At 38.7% G+C, this 21305-nt stretch overlaps 1 protein-coding gene across 11 annotated transcripts in view; it reads right to left on the bottom strand.

Moving 5' to 3' along the window:
• The window catches only part of ATXN1 (ataxin 1), a 292957-nt gene that overhangs the window by 138270 nt on the left and 133382 nt on the right, over positions 1–21305 (bottom strand). For all 11 annotated transcript variants that reach the window (XR_011361664.1, XM_069957984.1, XM_069957977.1 and 8 more), the window contains one exon: positions 7713–7783. The gene's annotated coding sequence lies outside the window, so the exon portion shown is untranslated. The remainder of the gene's footprint in view (positions 1–7712; positions 7784–21305) is intronic.

The following is a 21305-nucleotide window of genomic DNA, read 5'->3' as shown; positions in this document are numbered from 1 at the left end:
GTAAAAATAGTGAGGGATTAAAACAAATACAGTATACTATAAAGGTGAATAGACAATGATACAACTTGGAGAACATCTTTACTGCTAAAAGTGAATACTACTACTACTCATTCATTAATCCTAAATAAAAATAGTACAATGTGAATGTCAGTATATATAAGGTATTATGGGATTCTGTGATCTCCTGCCTAGCAGGATAGCTTCCATTAGAAAAGGGAAAGCCCTTTCCAATAACAAGCACAATTTCTCTTATGTTTATTTTTTTTTTAACCTTTAAAACGGTTTATGTATTAAAAGTCAATCATAAGAACACTAGTGTAAAGAAAAGTCTGAGCTTTTCAAAACCTCCTGTTTATAGTCTCAAAAGTGCAGTAGACAGTAGTCTGAAAGGGATACTCTACTTAAGAAAGATTTAACCCCTTTAATACTCAACCATGATCTAAGCTTACTTGTAATAGGTTTCTATTATTTGAATTGGTCTGTTTGTCTGCAGCACATTCTGACGTACTCCCTGGAGCAGCAGAAAATCCTCATTTCATGGTCCACTCTTTCTTGGCTCCTCTGCCCCACCCCCTCCCTTCTGAGACCAAACTCACATGATCTCTGTCTCCTGTTGCCAGGCAAGCTGTAACATCTCATCTGTAACCCTGCTCACCACACCACACCAATCAGTGAGCACCTGGCCACGGCCAGGGAAACAACATAACAGTGACAGCCTCCTGAGCAGTATAAGGGAAAGGAGACACAGTTGTTTCATCTCTCTCTCTTTCTTTCTAATCTATCTATGTGGATGGATAGACAGATAGATATATTTTGTTTACAGTGTAAGGCTATGTTCACACTACGTAAGTTCCGCATAAATCATGGCAGTTGTTACAACGGCTGTGATTCCTGCAGTACTTACGTAGTGCTGCAGGCTGAAGGAATCTCGGCCGGAGTGTATACACATAGTATGCACTCCAGCCGAAATCCCTAGCGGGCCCGTAGCTGCAGAAAACCCTGTCAGTGCACACAGTGAAGCGGGTGGCTCCGGCCGCTCACTCCATTGTGTGCTGTGGGGAGTTCTGATGCGGGCATGCATGGATGCGCCCCTCATCAGAACTCTACAGCGCTAAAGATCATCTGGGATCCAGGATGATCTTTTCTGAGACCGGACTTTCCGTGACCTGGCCGGGTCACAGAACGGCCGTTCTCTTACTATGTGTGACCATAGCCTAAAGCAGAAGCAGATTAAGCCAGCGATGGGCAGATACTACAAGGTGAGGCAGATACTTGGCAGTTGGCTTTGAGGTGCAATGCATGTTGAGAAATGTAATTTTCTGTTCAGCTCCATCTTAGATATAGATTGGCTCTTAGAAAATCTCAGGAACAGCGGCAGCTAGAAAGTTGGGGATGGCTCAAAATAATCAGGTGGACTTGGTAAGTATGACCAGCTAAGTTTGGGGGCATTTCATTTTTAGCTATTGGGTGGAATTCCCATTTAAAATGTTTTTTTCAGAAAATAATTGATTGCCTTTCGACAAGCTAGGCTATCAAAAGTTGATCAGTGGGGTGACAACAGCCAAAATGCCTGCCAATCAGCTGTTTGGTGCCCACATTATAGAGAGAATAGGGCCAAGACAGTTCTGTTTCATACTCCTTGTATTGGCGGTGTGGTGTTACTGCAGTTTCAACTCCCATTAAAGTAAATAGGAGCCATGGCTGCAGTAACACAACAAAACAGTGAGCCAAATCTTGCCATGTGAAACCAGTTTTGTGTGCCTTTTCGAACTCCATACTGTAATGTGAGAATTGTAACACATTACTATAAAAACAAGAATAACTATATACAGCCTCTCTAATTCATAGTCAAATGCTAAATATAATAAAAGACTGAACAAGTCAGAGCCCAGCAACCTGTTTTTGAGCAGATGCACTTGAAGTCATGCAATAAGGATGAAATCTGACAAGAACAGTACATCTAATTAGTGCATAATATATTTTTATCTGCTGTGAACATCAGCTCTTTGCCAGAAAAAGAGAGGAGGAAATATTGTTTCTGTTAGTCTAAATCCTAAAATCCACCACAAATACTTTAGTGAATGAAGCAAGTTATCTATATCAAACTGTTTTCTACAAAAGTCACATAGAAGATATCGGGGGATTTATCAAGCAGTCTTATAGTAAGAAAGCTCTTTGTTGCCCCTAGAAACCGATCACGGCTTAACTTTCAAATATTCATGAGTTCTAGTGAAATAAAAGGCAGGTTGTAAAATAAAAAGTTGGTTCCACCAACCATAAATTATATAATACAAATATATCTGGAGCAATTACTGTAAATGATGGTATACTGTAAGGAAGGTATACTGGGTACAGATAATTAACCACAATAAACTCACGATACTGAGATTTCCTTTATTGAATTCCTTTCATTTAAACTATATTTTTCTTCTACCTTTGTATATGACCATCAGCTGTTTTAATACATCAAAACTATTGAAAAACGCTCTCAGGTCTAGAGCTATATTCCCCATCTTGCAGGCTTTAGATCTGAAATCTCCCATTGTCTATTTTTAACTTAAGTGGGTTGGACACTTTATAGTAAAATAATTCAGTGTACAGTATTAGTGACTGTACTCACTGTATATACTGACAGCAGTTCCCTGTGTACCTCATAGAGCTAAAATCAGACTCTACTCCTCCAGGCTTTGTTTCCCTGCTTTGTGGTGAGGCTGTAAATAAGATGGCCGACATGGAGGAGCATGTGACCATGCCCCGCCCCCACATGTCCACCATAGGCATATAAAGGCTCAGTGTTGGACACTGGGGGGCGGGGCATGGTCCCATTCGCCTCCATGTCGGCCATCTTATGGACAGCCTCACCACAGAGCAGGGCAGCCCAGCCTGGAGGAGGGGAGTCTGATTTTAGTTCTATGAGGTACACAGGGAGCTGCTGTCAGTATATACAGTAAGTATACTTACTCAAGAACCAGTTGATGGATTGCCCGCTCAGCGACACCGCTGTAGTCATTGATTGGCTGATGGGCAATCTATCAGATGGGTGTTTGATGATATTGGAACTTGAGGGAAAAATGTCTTCCGGTAAGGGTACCCAGAGCTTTTGGCGCTTTGCGGGTACAGCGAGAGGTATGCTTCCCTGACAAATTTTTTAAATGACCCAACTTCGTCTTTAAATACTTGCAGTTGAAGTAAGACAAGAGTTTTTTTTTTTACGCTTACATGCTGTAAGATCAAACATTAATTCTTTTTAACACCCAGTATATTTACAGCTTACAGCCTCAAATATACATAGTGTGAACCCAGCCTAAAAATATCACTCAGTGTATTTTGCTCTGACAGGTTTGAACCTGCTGGACCACTAATTTGATGTAGTTACTTACTATGTACGTTACTGCTACTTTTTATGGCAATGCCCTATGTCCTATAACTAAGTGAATGATTTTACCATATGGTCTCCCATACATAGAACTGCAGCTGCAGTGTAAACTATAGGCAGACAAAGCAGCAGCAGAGCCTCAGATAAGAGGTGGCAGACTACATCATACTTCCTTTACACACATATTTGTAGTCTAAAAGGCTTTTCTGGTGTACTAAAAAAAAGTATATTATATTGGGGGTGCTAAAAAAAAAAATCAGTCCCCCATTGATCCCATTACAGCAACTTCTCACTACTCACTGCTTCTACTGTACCTGCTTTCAAGACAAGAGGTCACAGCAGAACAATGATTGACTAAGCAAGGACGTCTAGCTCCAACATCTCACTCCGGAAGCAGAGAAAAGAGATCAGCAGCACAGGAACAGAAAGTCAACGGGAGCTGCAGCGGGCCACGGTAGGTATGTATCACTTTTTTCCTTTTATTTCTAAAGCATCCCCAGCAGAAAATAAAAATGTGCTGAATGCCCCATTAATGCACCAGATATATCATGAATCAACACGGAAGTTCAGACAACCATTTTTCTCTAAATAAAGCTTATCAGTGTCCTTTTAAATGAACGGTGTCCAGATATATTAGGTCTCAGTTCTAGAATATAGAAAGGGGTCTTCACATGTGACACTCCCATAAACTAGTAAGACGTATGGGCAGGGGTCATTGTCCTGAGACAACATCTTGAAACATAATTTTTATACATCGAATGGAATTCACATTTGACTATTACTCTACAAGGAGAGCTTTCCATGTGTCCCTGCTTTATTACACTAAATTACTGCAAAAATATGTTTTATTGATGCCTAGCTTATGTTTGACTCAGGAAATTGTTCTAATCACAGCATTAAATCAGAAGGGAATATGTATTTTCCATGAGAGAAGGAACACAAGTGATTTAAGTGCTTCCAGAACCAAGTCAATTGAAAGCTATTCAAATGCACAATGCACAACTGTAAAGACTATGTAGTTGCAAAGCAGCTAAAAGCATGGATTCTTTCTGCAGAACATTCTGAAAACTGACTGTGCTTTTCAGAATAGACAGAACCAGAATGGGCAGAGCTTGCTATCAGACTTTATTCTGCTGTGCCTGCTTATTATTACTACCCCTGAGCACTCCTTCTTTGTCCTGTTCTTACTCTACTCTTAGATCTCTTCGACCTCCACCACCATGCTTAGCTTCCTGGACTCACATGGATTTCGCAGGAAAGGCTTGGACACCACGCTTGGATGGTGGCCAACGCCTTGTGCTTGGGCAATGTGTATGTGTCCTCTAGATCAGCATTCCGGAATACCAATCACAACAAGAGACTAGAAGCCCCTGCAAAGATGACAACTGCATAGCTCACAGACCACACATGTAATGTGCATGGGAGGAATGGTCTAAGTAAATTGTACTCTTTTAGCCCTTAAATCTGTATACACATTTAAGATAGAAAAAAGCGGTTATTACAAATGTTGCAGCAAACTTGAGTCAGCAACCTTTGTTTTTTCATTGATTCTTCACCCCCCCCCCATCGGGGGAGCAACATATAAAGGTTTTTTTAATGCCACATAACCCCGTTAAAAGCACCATAAAAACAAAATTCTTCAAAGAGCCATACAAAATCCACCAATACCTCTACTCATCCACCAGTCATAATGCTCATCTGCAAATTCAGAAAGTGTCCATGCTCGGATCTTTAACTGATCTTACTTACTGATCTGACTCTTAACCCCCTTGTAAACCCCTGAAGATTTGCTCATTTAAAGTTTCTCCTTGGGAACTACTAGTATTAGCAATGAAAACTGCTGTAACTTTCCGTAGGACTAATAGTGACTATTTGAAAAATTGAAATAAATGCTATACTTTTCGTGCAGGAAAATACATTTTATAGAAGCTAGCTTACTATAGGAGCTACCCATGGTCATATTTCATCAGGGGATCTGCAATATGCAAAAATATTCTCCCGACTCCAAAACCTCATTCATAGTTTCATCACCCAAGCAATTAATAAATGTTAACAATAAATGCTGAAAAAGAATAACATTTATACTACTTTTTTATGTTAAAAAAAAGACAGTATAAAAGCTGAAATCTGTGCTAAATACTATACATTCAACAGCAGGAATAGCATACATAAATGTATTTAAATGTTAACATAAAAAGTGCAAAGCACACTAAGGCAGACAATAACGAATTACTATTCAGAGTTTTCCAGCTTCATGTCTTTCATGACAGGGGAATATCAATCTAACCACAATGTAAAGATAATAAAAGGTACATAAAGACAAAGAAGATGACAAATGGCTTTGCACAGGCTACTGTTCAATGCTCACAGTACACATGGACTTGGTTAATAACTAAACATTAGGTGTTGTCAGCTTGCATAATTTTCCAAACACTCCGTTTCACTTATTTTGCATTACTCAGGCTCAATTCATAGCATGTTATGGTTCACAGCCGCTATGTCCTTTACTAAGTTTTTTTAAAAATTTTATGGAATATAGAATAAGTATTAACTACAATTCTGGTGCCTTGAATCCTGTTGGAATTTATAGTAGTGATGAGTTAATAAAAGCTCATTTCCAAGTTAAGCACCAACATCAAAGGCTTGTGGTGCTTTGTATCTGTAACCATTTGAATGTTATGGTTCACATTTACCTACTAGCAAGATCTCCCGATGTATATGATACTGCATATAGATTTATTAGTCTGGTCAGTTAGTGCTGTAGTACTGCAGCCTCATCTACATACTGTAACTAAACTCAGTTCCCAATAAGATAAAGTGCTGTTTAAAGCGAATGTACCATCAGGTTAAGTCCTGCACATGTATAGAATGGCACCAGCGGGGGGAAGCCAGTGCCGCAGTGCTTTTTTTGAACCGTGGCCCGGTTCCTGCATATGACGTTGTTCTTTTTACAGGCACCGGGCTTCCTGATAATAGTCCCATCCCAAAAAAGGATTGCAGCACTGGCTTCCCCGCACTGGTGCCGTTCTATACATGTGCAGGACTTAAAGTGAATGTACCTGATGGGACATTCGCTTTAAGGTATTTAACGTAACTGTGACACTTTATAATAAAGTTTGTAATATGGGAGAATGAAAGTAGATCTCCTAAATTAGCCATGTCAAACTCTGGCCCGCAGTGCCATTTTTTTTATCCCACTGAGAAAATCCAGTGATTTTTCTACAACTGGTCCGCCAATGTATAAGGTGAGCCAAGGAAATCAAGTCCTGTCAGGCGGAGGAGGTATCCAAGTTACTGTCATACTTACCTATAGGACGTTGGCAGTGACATAGACACTTCCCTCCAGAGAGGAGCCTGCAGAGCCGACTGCTTTAGGTGAGATACTGGAAAAGGTGAAGTTAGAGTTCATAGTAGATGTTGGGGGCAAAGGGGGTTAATAGGAGATGTGGGAAGGGCTGAGGAGGTTAATAGTACATGTAGGGGTTGGAGGGGTTAATTGCAAACATCAAGAGGGGCGTGGAGGGTGTTAATAGCAGATGGGAGAGGCCTCATTGCAGAAGTGGGAGGGGGTTAAAGGGGTTATCTGGAGCTTAAAAACTTTTGATATTGTGCTGCAGTTATGAGGAAATAATAAATAGCCTATTCTTACCTGACTGTGCCTGGTGTCCTCCTGCAGCGTCTCCGTGTCCCTCAATGACACGTCACTTCTGAGGTGACTTCGTGACTGAGTGGGCTGCCACTGCCAATACAAGTTTATCCTGAAAGTGGCGGCTGCAGTGGTCAGTGGGGGACCGCAGGCATAGTAGGGTAAGAATAGGCCCTCTATTATTTTCCTTATAACTGCACCAAAATATTAAACACGCTGAATAAGCCCTTAAATTATAGATGTGGGGAGGGACCTCTATCTTCCTAGCCTCTGTTTGTCATGTCATAGCATTATATCATATCATTTATCATAGTGTTCCGCGCCTTGAGTTGCACAGCGCTCTGACAGGATTGCTGCACACTTCAGTAAATCTCAAGTCTGGCCCACAGCTCTGTCCACATTTTTAGACTTTTCCCAATGTATTATTGAGTTTGACACCCCTGTCCTAGATAATGAATAAGGTAGTGAAGGTGGGGTGGTCATCATTACAATGTAGGTCTATTTCCCTTATGCACTTCAAATAGCACCATTGAAACCAACGGTCCAGATAGCAGCCAGTAAATATAACATTTGAGAATGTAGACTGGTTTCTTAGATCTTGGATTTGCATTCCCTTCATGTCTAAACTATGGACAGAAAATTTGGCAACAATAAAATGCACCTGAAAATATTCCAGAAAATTACACTTACCAGTCACTGTATTCTTGGCATCACTGGGAATATGTAATTTACGAGGCTTGTCTACCACCATTCTCACAAGACTGTAAAATATGAAATAAACCTTGGCTTTAGTTGTTTCAGCCTACAAGATACACAAATCAAGCTTTGATAAGTAGTGCATAAACATAAGGAACATGAGGCTAAATCATTCTGGTAGAACCAACAAAAGAATTCTGAGGGGTTTATCACTTAGTGGTTCAAAGGTGGATGCGAATGGAAACTCCACATTTAGAATAAAAAATTCCACATTAGAATAACAAAATGGTAGACCAGAAAGGGGAGAAGCACAGATAAGCAGATACTGTTTTTTCATTTGTGAAACTATATTACTGCGACCATTCCATATATTTTATGCATGTAATACACACACATATATATATATATATATATATATATATATATATATATATATGGTATCAAGTTGTGAGTGGAAATATGTCATGATGACTAATAACAAGGATGTCCATCCTTCTTAATTTTGCATTCAGTGATGAAGTCTGTCCAGCTGTCACACTTCAGTATGTAGGTGTATATATATATATATATATATATATATATATATATATATACACAGAAAACAGTGAAAATGCTTTACGATAATATCCAGATTTTGGGTTAGACTGGCTAAGTTTAATTGTCTAAGTTAGTAAGATAGTGTATTTTAACTGTACAAAAGATGGAACACTGTACATTGTACACTTCCTCTGTTATTCCTCTTCTAAATGACAACTGGGTGTTACCATTTCTATTGTCAATGGAACTTGTCACTACATAGCCGATATTGTCCACTCAATAATGACAATGTCAGATATTGTGTATGTACCCCTATTAACAAATGGTCAAAAGGATCAAACTAGTGCCAGCATCAGCAGTCCCAACTATAGAACCCCAAAATTTGAAAAAAAAAACTCTGTGCCTTCTTATCAGCACAGACAGGAGTACAGGGAAAGGTGATACCAGTGTATAGATAAGAACAGGTACACATAATAGCTGTTGCGCAATTAAGCTCCACTCCTTTTGGAATGAGCCCACAGAGCATGTTCACAAATGTGTCCCATACATAGAATAGGGTCTATAGATTTTTACTGTGTCTATGTCCATGAGGCTTGCCAAAAAGCATGTCACTAAATGCTAACTTAGGCAAGATGGCAGCCCCTATAATAAAAATACTACAATACATAAATACTAAATACATAAATAAATTACAATCACAAAATAGAAATAGATTAGAAAAAAAGTATACGTTCCAGTATCTTGCTCTAGCACATTCACTTCAAACATAACGTGAACAAAGCCAAATACAGTAAGAACATTTGATGGGACACATTTATTTTGATTTGAAATGCAGTTTCTCTTGTAAATCATTGATGCATATAAAGGCGCCTGTGCCCAGGTGTACAGCAGGTTGCAGGGCCCACTAACAACATTCATTTTGGGTCAAAGCCCCTTTTTATGTAATAGTTGTACTAAACAACAAACACCATCCTGTTTGTAAGCATGGGATGCAATTATTGTAATGGATGCAGTTATCTGTGTATCCATAAAAATCAAACTCCCACGTTATAGCTGTCAGACAGAACTGCTATTGCCCCATTAATATAAATGTTTTCTGGGATGAGTGTTCTGCTTAAAGGGATATTATAACTTGTGGTGCCATGTACAAGACAGAGACTCCATGTGATCCAAAGCCACATGTCTGAGATATTCTCACATAAAGGGATACTCTCTTCTGGGCATAGAACACAGATGAGATAAAGGATAACAAGCTGATCACTGGGTGTCTGACCGCCCAAGACCCCCACAGTTCCCGGGAATAGGGATGCAATCGCCACACAGTGAATGGAGCACTTAGTGTGCTTACGCAGCCACCATAGGTGGTGCTTCATTCATTCCCTATGGGGCCGCCAAACACTTCCAAGCGCTGAACCTCCAAGTGTTCAGCAGCTCTATACAGAATGAGTGGATCACTGGCTGTGGAGGCTGATTCTCGCTATCGCTGAATGTTCATCTGTCCAGCCCCCAGCGATGCCTGGAATCGGGGTGCAGCCGTCACACAATTGTCAGTTTGTTATCCCTTATTCTATGGATAGAAGCTAACATGCTCAAACGAGAATACCCCATTAAAAGCAATGCTTCTAGGAGTAAAAATATATCCTTAAATAGGAACCACCATTTTTTTTTACCCCCTTCTTTATAATATATATATTTTTATACTTTATAATATATTTTTTTTCATTAATGTATCTGTATGAGCTCTTGTTTTTGTAGAACAAGGTATATTTTTGATGGCAAAATATTATTCTGTTTTTTTTTTTGGGGGGGGGATTAAACGAACAGCAATTCTGCAAATTTCTGCTTCCATGGAGTTCACTTTGCAATATAAATAAGATATTGAATGAGGTATTCCCATTCGCATGTTTTTTGCAAATACATTAAATTTAGCAAACTTGCCTCCTTCTCCTGATATGAGTTGCAATTCATCCTCTTGTTGACAACTTCTTGTCTTGGTTACCGGTCACTACTCTGTTCTAAAAACAGTGGTCTGGTCTATCTACCTATCTATCTATCTATCTATCTATCTATCTACCTATCTATCTATCTATCTATCTATTTATACATATATACACAACAGATCGCTGTTTGATTAAATACTGTATATGGCCGCTAATAGTGATTGTAATCATTAATAGCGGCCGTCTATGTTACAACCTTCCCCGATATTTTCCCAAAGTAGCCATATACTGTATTTTTGCTTTATAAAACACACACAAAAAAAAACTCAGTGTGTCTTATAAAAGAAACATACCTTTTCTTATGAGCGGGGGGAGAGAGAGCTGTGTGCACAGATATGAGAGAAGATAAGTGACAAGCACTGATACAGCAGCAGACACAGACGGATCTCCGCAGCTGCTGCAGGACATTTACTCCCCATCACCTGCAGCGTCTGCAGAGATCTGTCGGTGGTTGCGGACGGGACAAGTGCTTGTCACTTGTCTTCATTCATGTCTGCGGACACCTACAAGGTTTGTGCAATCCCTCCTCCCCTACCACCTAGCTAAAAGGTATCATAGAGGATCATTTACTGGTCCATATAAATATGGTTTTAATGCTATGGCTGTATTGAAGCTATGGCTGTAAAGAGTTCAATAGGGAGCTACACATGGGGTCCATTGTGAGGTATAGACCTTGACACTCTAAGCATGAAACCTGTCACTTTTGCAGAAACTCACACACACACACACACACACACAAATATAATACACACAACTTATAAAATATTAGCTACATAAAAGACCAGAGTGCTGTACATAGGTTGTATGTAGGATGAAATGCAACTACAAAAAGTTACAGGTAACATATTTATAGCACTAAGTCATTCTGCCACTGTTATTTTATGTTTGATCTAAACCACTGCAAGTTCTATGACTAACAAACTTTAACCTTCATATTCATGAAAAATATCTGCATCCTAGACAGACCTCCTACACCAGCCTCACCACAAAATACAGCTTTGCATTCTGGGTAAGGTTGTAATGAACTGCTGTAGCCACTTTTACACTGTTACACTTTTCAGCTAAGAACTACAAACAGGACAATTATATTAAGAAAACTATGCAACTACAATATACTATGTAACTACAATGTACTATGCAACTACAATATACTATGTAACTACAATGTACTATGCAACTACAATATACTATGTAACTACAATGTACTATGCAACTACAATATACTATGTAACTACAATGTACTATGCAACTACAATATACTATGTAACTACAATGTACTATGCAACTACAATATACTATGTAACTACAATGTACTATGCAACTACAATATACTATGTAACTACAATGTACTATGCAACTACAATATACTATGTAACTACAATGTACTATGTAACTACAATATACTATGTAACTACAGTGTACTATGTAACTACAATGTACTATGTAACTACAGTGTACTATGTAACTACAATGTACTATTTAACTACAGTGTACTATGTAGCTACAATGTACTATGTAACTACAGTGTACTATGTAACTACATATACTATGTAACTACAGTGTACTATGTAACTACAATGTACTATGTAACTACAGTGTACTATGTAACTACATATACTATGTAACTACAGTGTACTATTTAACTACAATGTACTATGTAACTACAGTGTACTATGTAACTACAGTGTACTATGTAACTACATATACTATTTAACTACAGTGTACTATGTAACTACAATATACTATGTAACTACAATGTACTATGTAACTACAGTGTACTATGTAACTACAATGTACTATTTAACTACAGTGTACTATGTAACTACATATACTATGTAACTACAGTGTACTATGTAACTACAATGTACTATGTAACTACAGTGTACTATGTAACTACATATACTATGTAACTACAGTGTACTATTTAACTACAATGTACTATGTAACTACATATACTATTTAACTACAGTGTACTATGTAACTACAATATACTATGTAACTACAGTGTACTATGTAACTACAATGTACTATGTAACTACAGTGTACTATGTAACTACAATATACTATGTAACTACAGTGTACTATGTAACTACAATGTACTATGTAACTACAGTGTACTATGTAACTACATATACTATGTAACTACAGTGTACTATGTAACTACAATGTACTATGTAACTACAATATACTATGTAACTACAGTGTACTATGTAACTACAATGTACTATGTAACTACAGTGTACTATGTAACTACAATATACTATGTAACTACAGTGTACTATGTAACTACAATGTACTATGTAACTACAGTGTACTATGTAACTACAGTGTACTATGTAACTACAATGTACTATGTAACTACAATATACTATGTAACTACAGTGTACTATGTAACTACAATGTACTATGTAACTACAGTGTACTATGTAACTACAATATACTATGTAACTACAGTGTACTATGTAACTACAATGTACTATGTAACTACAGTGTACTATGTAACTACAATATACTATGTAACTACAGTGTACTATGTAACTACAATGTACTATGTAACTACAATATACTATGTAACTACAGTGTACTATGTAACTACAATATACTATGTAACTACAGTGTACTATGTAACTACAATGTACTATGTAACTACAATATACTATGTAACTACAGTGTACTATGTAACTACAATGTACTATTTAACTACAGTGTACTATGTAACTACAATGTACTATGTAACTACAATGTACTATGTAAACTGACAGCCACCAAACTACAATGTTCTATGGGCATACCAGTGACCCCCAAAAGCAGAGCCCAAAAGGGGGAGGCAAATCCATTATGGTTTATGAATTCATATATATATATATATGTGTACTTTTCTTATATGTCTGTGGTCTGTGTTCCCTCCATACATGTATTTGTCAAAAACAAGAAAAGTTCTCGGGTTATCTGTTTTGGAAGAAAACCGATAGATGCTTTATAATACAAGTGAAACGGATTAATCTGAAATCAGATGCTTGTCATTGAATAATAATCCGTTCAGGTTCAAGGGTTATACAGAAATGCTGGAAAAGCCATGAATGAAAGGAATTCAGCCATTTAACTTACCTCAGTTACAGCGGCTTAACCAGAGGTGTAAATGCTAATCTGAAAGAGCTAAGCCTTCCAATTTGTGACATAAAATTATGAAGAATGTCAGTCAAAAAAGAGGAAGTGAGGACACTCGGATATTGCAACACCTCTTACAGGAAAAATAAGGTAATAACAAGTGCACAAATACAGCGGTCATAATGTAATAAAAGGTCCTTTTATTATATTCTGCCTTTCACTGACTATTTTCACTTGGATTCTAATCTGAAAACTCAGTTTCAGACTAGAGAACAAGTTAAATCAATCATATCATCATTTATTACCCCCAATATATTTTGTTGGTTAAACTGGAAGTAGAATTAAGAGTCTGGAAAAGTCTGGATTTTTTTAAGTGTTGCACACTGTCACTGAATTAGTACATGAAAAGCCTTTTCCCTGCCCCAAATCTCTATCCCAGCAGTGCTTACTCTGGTGCTATGTTTGGTACAGAAAGTGCGAACTTTATTTTTTTTAAATCCCAGAGTCCCATACACATAAAAACTGTTGCAAAACCCTACAAAGAGTAATGGAAATTTTTATTTTATTGTAATTTAACTCTTTGTAGGAAGGGCACCCTGATCAATAGAATTACATGTTAGGGTTATGTGTACAAAGGCTGCTTCTAAGGGCTCTTTTACATGGCCAGATGTGGTATCCTAGCCACTATAAGGCTCAGTCACGTGACCTATTAAATTAATCATAGCCACACATTCCCATTTACACAGAAAGATGTGTGGCCTGGCTGAAATCAACCATGGAACCATTTCTAGTTTATCGTCTAATTGCTGGGCCTTTGTCACTGACTAATTATCTGCAGCATTAATAATCATAATAATCATGATAATCAGGCCACGTAAAAGGACTTTTAAGCAGTTGGTATAGGCTTACATACTCAAATTCATATTAAAGTAATACAGGTTGGGAGATAAAAGATGCTGCTGCCTATTGTAGGAAACCCTTACAGATATCTAGGTTCCAGGTAAACTGGAATTGCACCAAAGGAAGCAAATAGATAGTATAAAATTGCTACAGTATCAAAAGGACGTGGAATTACTAGAGGGGTTGTCTCAGGAGACAGAGCAGAGGGACACAAGTATAGGGTGCTCCTGATGCTTAGAAATATAGATTTTTCCACTCTAAAAGGAAAACTTTTGTTCGCTTAAAATGGTAGTCCAGTGTTAGAATTTTTTATATTAATGCTGCCCTGTTGGAAAACATGGTAATGATGTTATACTTACCTCTCTGCTCTCCCCTAGTGTTTTATTTTGGAGTCTTTGGTGTCCCCTGCTGACTGCAGCCTCTTCTACTTCTTATGGTGCGTTTACACAGAAAGATTTATCTGACAGATTTTTGAAGTCAAAGCCAGGAATGGATTTGAAAAGAGGAGAGATTTCAGTTTTCCTTTACAACCTGTTCCTTGTTTATAGTCCATTCCTGTCTTTGGCTTTTAAGATCTGTCAGATAAATCTGTCTGTGTAAACGCACCATAAGGGTTCATTTACACAGAAAGATTATCTGACAGATTATCTGCCAAAGATTTGAAGCCAAAGCCAGGAATAGATTTGAAAAAAAAAATCTCAGGCTTTCCTTTCCTGTCAGATAATCTTTCTGTTAAAATGGACCCTAAGACAAACTTCGGACCCAACACTGTAGTGTCCCAGCACAGGTGTGCCACTAAGTTCTTATAAACCTGGGCAAAGTAACTTTCTCAGGAGATGAAGGAGAGTGTATTAAGTGTTTTCCCAACTAGGTGTCGCTGTATTATTTATTGTGTACTATGCCAAGCACATCTGAAGATTTCATGGGTTAAACTGATAAAATTTCACATGTTGTATTTTTGTCCTGTTACAGGTGCAGGCTCTTTTCCCTCACTTTTCTTCTTATCATCTCTCTTCTTTGTCACCCACACACAGCCCCACCAAGCAGGCTAGCTAATGTTTCCCTATAGAAAGGAGCTACAGTAGTTCCTGGTGGGAGGGCTTTTTGGTATCAGTGGAAGTGGGGAAACCCAGAGGGCACAGTTCCTGCTGCAGTGAAGCTAGGTCTGGTTTAGGCCAGGACCCTTGTCAGGGACCAAAGGAGTGTTTTCTTGTATGTCGGTGACTACAGCTAACATGCAGTGCTAGAACCCCAGGAGGGGGAGATATCCTCTGAGGAAAACCTTGTCCACGCCAGGGATCCCTTCTAAAAGACACAGGGCAGTAATCCTGCAGCTAGGTACTGACCCCAGAAGGACAAATAGCGTGCACTAAGCTGAAGTATCCTACTGTAAAGCATGGCTATTCTGGGAAGGCTCGGAAAGTCTGCTTAACTCAGTTGCAAAGTCCAGGGACCTCGTACTACCCTACTAGGAATCAGACACTACAGGGCAAAAGGCAGTCAGATCAGAGTAGCTATACATGAGTACAAGTATCTTCTTCTTCTTCTGTTCTCCACTACGCTATCCCGACAGAATACATTGCTACATGGGCACGGTCCTCAAGATGTTTCTCTACTCCACCCTGCTTGTACAACTTGTTACCACTACCTCTTGCTTGCACCTGCATTGCCCAAAGTGTTCTTAACTTGTATTACACTGAAGTTTTAACAAGTAAACCAAGTTATCCTGGTTAAGCTACTGGAGTCTGGTCTCTCACTGTGGCACCTGCAACCATAAAATATTCACACTTGGGTTATCTAAATCTCAAGCGCAGTGGGGTGGGTTCCAACACCACTCCTAGCCATCGTGAGAAGTGCCCAAGTTACCCTACACCCAAGTAGCAGCCACAACTCTGCATGGCTACCCCGGCATACAGCAACACCCCCAGTGTACCGATACACCCTCACTTCAGCTACATGTCCCCTTCAGGATGAAGTCTGGCTGCATCACCAAGGGTAAGAAATATCTGTGTACTGGGGGCACCGGACCCACTTCCAGTGCATAGAGCCTCCAGTGCAAAGAGAAACTGAGCGGTGATTTAAAATGGTAAGTGGTACACTTGCTTTAAAATTATGTTATCTCTGAAATATTGTAACATTTAGGAATAAAACAGAGTTGTCAGTAGCACTGGACCCTGTTGAGATTGTATGCATAAATCACCATAAATCTCCTGATAGACTCTCTATGAAACATTACACAATACACACAAAATTCATACCTGCTTCTACTGGAAAACTGGCAAACTCTTTTTAGCTGAATAAAGGTTTGTAAAAAAATTAATTAATAAAATCAAGACATTCCCATACATGCCAGACACCCTGCATAATGCACACTATTAGATATCTCCTGGGACTGTTATATTCACCAGTAGCACTTTTTTTTTTAAACTATTTGTTTATACTAATGCTTAGATACTCAAGTGTAGATTTCTGGGAAACATGATTTAGGCTGTTCAGGTTGTATGGAAGGTTAGGTGAGAACGCTGTGGAAACAGTAATTGCTGCAGGTTGTATAAATGCAGCATCAAGTTTCTTTATTCAGATCAGCCATTTTTACTGTTTTTGTGAGATTCTTGTGTTCAATAGGGAAGCAACAGATGTAACAGCCCCATAAAATGTATTAGAAGTCTTACAGCTAGCCTCCCACCAGAGACAGAGCAAACACACTGTCTAAATGTCACACCGTGTGCAGCACAAGGAGATCAATGATACTTTATCATAGTAGGATTACAGAAATAGTTGCAGTTATTAAAGAAGTTATCATATTGATAATTTGTGCCAGATTTTATTTGTTAACTAAACAGGAAGAACATGTCCTATAGCCCTAAAAGCTTGAACGGAATGTTGTGAAAAATAGGCAAAATTAGTTCAGCTCCACACATATCTGCCCAGCTGACTGACATTCAACCAGCTGACATCCAACGTCCCATCAAAAACACCACAGGGTAAAATGGGACCAGACCTATGGACTATCCTGCATTGTTGCATTCTGGCATGGTTGTGCCACAACAAAAAAAAAAATGCTACATGCAATGTTTTTGATCTGGTGCACCACAGTGGACGGTACCTACCCTGCCTTATAGTGTGTTAACACAGAAAGATTTATCTTATTTATCTGATTTCTGAAGCAAAAGTCAGGAATAGACTATAAAGAGAACAGGTCATAGAGGAAAGACTGAGATTTCTCCTCTTTTCAAATCCATTCCTGGCTTTGGCTTCAAAAATCTGTCAGATAAATCTTTCTGTGTAAACACACCATAAGGCCCCATGCACATGTCAGGACTAATAGGGTTCTATTAGGCATGAACACCCATCAGCATTTTTCCTAAAAGGTGTCCATTTCAGAAAATAGGTCAGGTAATAATAGAAACTGTCTTATTCCTGCATGGATGCCCCCATAGAAGTCTGCGGGAACATCCAGAATTACAGATGCAACATTTCTTTTTTCCTGAAATCCTGAAAGCTCTACTGATGGTTTCCTGACAATGAATATTGACTACTGTCAAGAAATACCAATGGATTCCTGGAACCTCCTTAAAGCCTCCTTGTCAGTAAAATTGACACAAATGTGTGCATGGGGCCTTATGGTGTGTTTACACAGGCAGATTTATCTGACAGATTTTGGAAGCCAAAACCAGGAATGGATTTGAAAAGAGGAGAGATCCCAGTCTTTCATTTATGACCTGTTCCCTGTTTATGGTCTGTTCCTGGCTTTGGCTTAAAAAATCTGTCAGATAAATCTGCCTGTGTAAACACACCATAAGGCCCCATGCACACATTTGTGTCAATTTTACTGACAAGGAGGTTTTAAGGAGGTTCCAGGAATCCATTGGTATTTCTTGACAGTAGTCAATATTCATTGTCAGGAAACCATCAGTAGAGCTTTCAGGATTTCAGGAAAAAAGAAATGTTGCATCTGTAATTCTGGATGTTCCCGCAGACATCTATGGGGGCATCCATGCAGGAATAAGACAGTTTCTATTATTACCTGACCTATTTTCTGAAATGGACACCTTTTAACAGAAAATACTTTGGTCAACTTTTTGGTTTTGCAAATAAAGATTGATCACTTATTCCCACTATTTGGGAGTGGTGAGGCGGCTTATGGCAGCTGCACACTCCAGTGCTGGGTCCATTCGGCTACCAGTTTCTGTGCCCTGAGTCCTCGGCACTACAACATGAGACCAGACATCTGTCTTTGGGGATCGTGAGTGGCTCTTTTGAGCCTGGTTTTGTTATTGCACTGGTTTCAACCTGACGGATAATGTGTACCTTTTTACACGTGCAGGTTTTTCAGTGCTTGTTTATCAGTGATCTAGTATTATCCTTAGTGACATTGGAAAGAGTGGCAGCATTAACCCCATTGCTGACCTGGTTGTTTTTGGTTGGTCTCCTGACGATCCCGGAGAGGAGAAACGCGTAGAGACCGGGGTGGCAGATAGGTGCCACTAGATAATCTAATACATATATACCGTGAGGGGTACAGTGTGTCATTGCACAAATTGGTAAACACACTATTTTAATTTATTTGTATAGTGCCGTATCATACACTATTTTTTGACTTATGTTTCTCTAGGGGATTCTGTAGAGTTGTGGCTTGGGCCAAATGAAAAAGAAAAAAAAAAGTGAGCAACTCTAAGCAGAGCAACCCTAACCCTAATCATCAACTGTAAAAATACTATGATCATCTGTTAAAAAAAAAAAAGTAATAACATATATACACACAAACACATACATATGTATGTATATATATAAATAACGTTAGTGCAGAGATCTCTCCTATGATCTTCCTATATCAACTCAGAGGGCCCTTACTTTGTATCTCAAAAGAGTGATCTGAACTGAGTGCCCTACATATATGTTCAGAGGTGTAACACTGAATTTGGTTTTATGATCTAACTTTAACACAGTTAAATCATCTACCTGCCATATAGAAGTGTAAAATCTATGTAAAATTCTATTGCTATTGTAAATGCTATGCTATTAAAAATAAACACTTCAATCCATGTATCTGCGACTAATTTAACGGGGGCTTTTGGTTGTTTCCCACTTCCTAACTACACACCACATACAGAACGGCCAACAATACAGGAAAGCATTCACAACCCAGCTTCTGCATTCTTCCAAGCAGACAGCGACATAACAGTGTATTACTGCTCTGCTCTGTGGTTTAGGCAGCAGGATTACTTTTTGGCTGTTTTGACTATTAACCATAAGATTGCACCAGGAATTAATCCATTAGTTGTTTTCCTGGAAATTTTCATCTAGTTTTATTACAGTAGAATATGCAAAATTTCCAAAAACTAAGAGAGGACCTTAGCAAGAGAAATAGGACATATTTAAGAGCATCCTGGGTAAATCATGTGAACGGCACATACCATATGGGAATAAAAGTAGTAGAAACAGGAGAAAACCAATGTGGTTAACTACAGCTTTAAGTGGGGCAATAAATGATAAGAAACAAGCATTCAGACTACTAAAATAAGAAGGTAGTGGGGAAGCATTGAGGAACTATAGACAGAAGAATAGAATGTGTAAAAACAAATAAAAGAAGCAAAAATAGCAACAGAAAGAAGGATAGCCACAGTAAGTAAAATGAATCCCACCTATATAAATAACAAAAGACTTAAAACTGAAAATGTTGGTCCCCTTAAAAATAATCTGGGTGTAATGGTGGAGGGGGAAGAGGAAAAGGCCAATCTACTTAATACTTTCATCTCTACTGTATTCGAAGACGAGAATCCCATAACAGACAACATGACTAGGGATATTGTAAATGCTCCCATAAATCTCACCTGCCTAACAGCAAGAAGTGGGGCGACACCTCAAATACAATAAAATCCATAAGTCATCAGGCCCAGAAGGTATCCATCCAAGAGTTTTGCAAGAATTAAGTACTGTGTTAGACAGACCCTTATTCCTAATATTTAAAGATTCTATAATGACAGGGATTGTTCCACAGGAGTGGCGCATAGCTAATGTGGTACCAATATTCAAATATTCAAGAAGGGGTCAAAGAGTGACTTCTTTTTAATATTTTAGTTAATGATCTTGTAGAGGGGTTACCAAGTAGAATCTCCATTTTTGCAGATGATACTAAACTGGGTAAAGTAATCACCACAGAGGATGATAATAACATATTACAGAGGAATTTGGAGAAGCTGGAGGCTTGGGCGGTGAAATGGCAAATGAAGTTTAATGTGGATAAATGTACAGTTATGCATTTGGGCCATAGAAATAATAAGTACAGTTATGTGCTAAATAATAAAACACTGGGTAAAACCTGTTCCCGAAAAGGACCTAAGGGGTATTGGTGGACAGTAAACTCAACTTTAGTGATCAGTGCCAGGCAGCAGCTGCCAAGGCTAATAAAATAATGGGATGCTTCAAAAGGGGCATAGATGTTAAAGATGAGAACATAGCACAACAAAGAGTAGCAATAGTTTTGCCTCTTTATAAATCACTGCTCAGACCACACATGGAATACTGTGTACAGTTTTGGGCACCGGTATATAAGAAGGACACAGCTGAACTGGAGCGGGTGCAGAGAAGGGCGACAAAGGTCATTAAGGCAATGGGTGGGTTACAGTACCAGGACAGGTTATCAAGCTTGGGGTTATTTACACTAGAAAAAAAGACGTCTTAGGGGGCGATCTGATCACAATGTACAAATATAAGAATGGACAGTACAGAGATCTTTGTAGTGATCTTTTTACTCCTAGGTCTGTAACCATGACAAAGGGGCCATCCTCTACGTCTAGAGGAAAGAAGATTTCACCATTAGCATCGACGCGGGTTCTTTACTGTACAAGCGGTAAGGCTGTGGAACACTCTGCCACATAATGTTGCCATTGCTGACTCATTAAATAAGTTCAAGGGAGGCCTGGATGCTTTTCTTGAACAAAATGATATTACAAGTAATGAGCATTAGATTTCCGGTGATACGTTGATCCAGGGATTATTCGGATTGCCATTGGAGTCAGGAAGGAATTTTCTCCCTGTG

Source organism: Dendropsophus ebraccatus, chromosome 2, assembly GCF_027789765.1.
Source record: "Dendropsophus ebraccatus isolate aDenEbr1 chromosome 2, aDenEbr1.pat, whole genome shotgun sequence".
Classification (NCBI taxonomy): Eukaryota; Metazoa; Chordata; class Amphibia; order Anura; family Hylidae; genus Dendropsophus; species Dendropsophus ebraccatus.
Note: the sequence above shows the minus strand (reverse complement) of the source record. Positions and strands in the feature narration are given on the sequence as shown.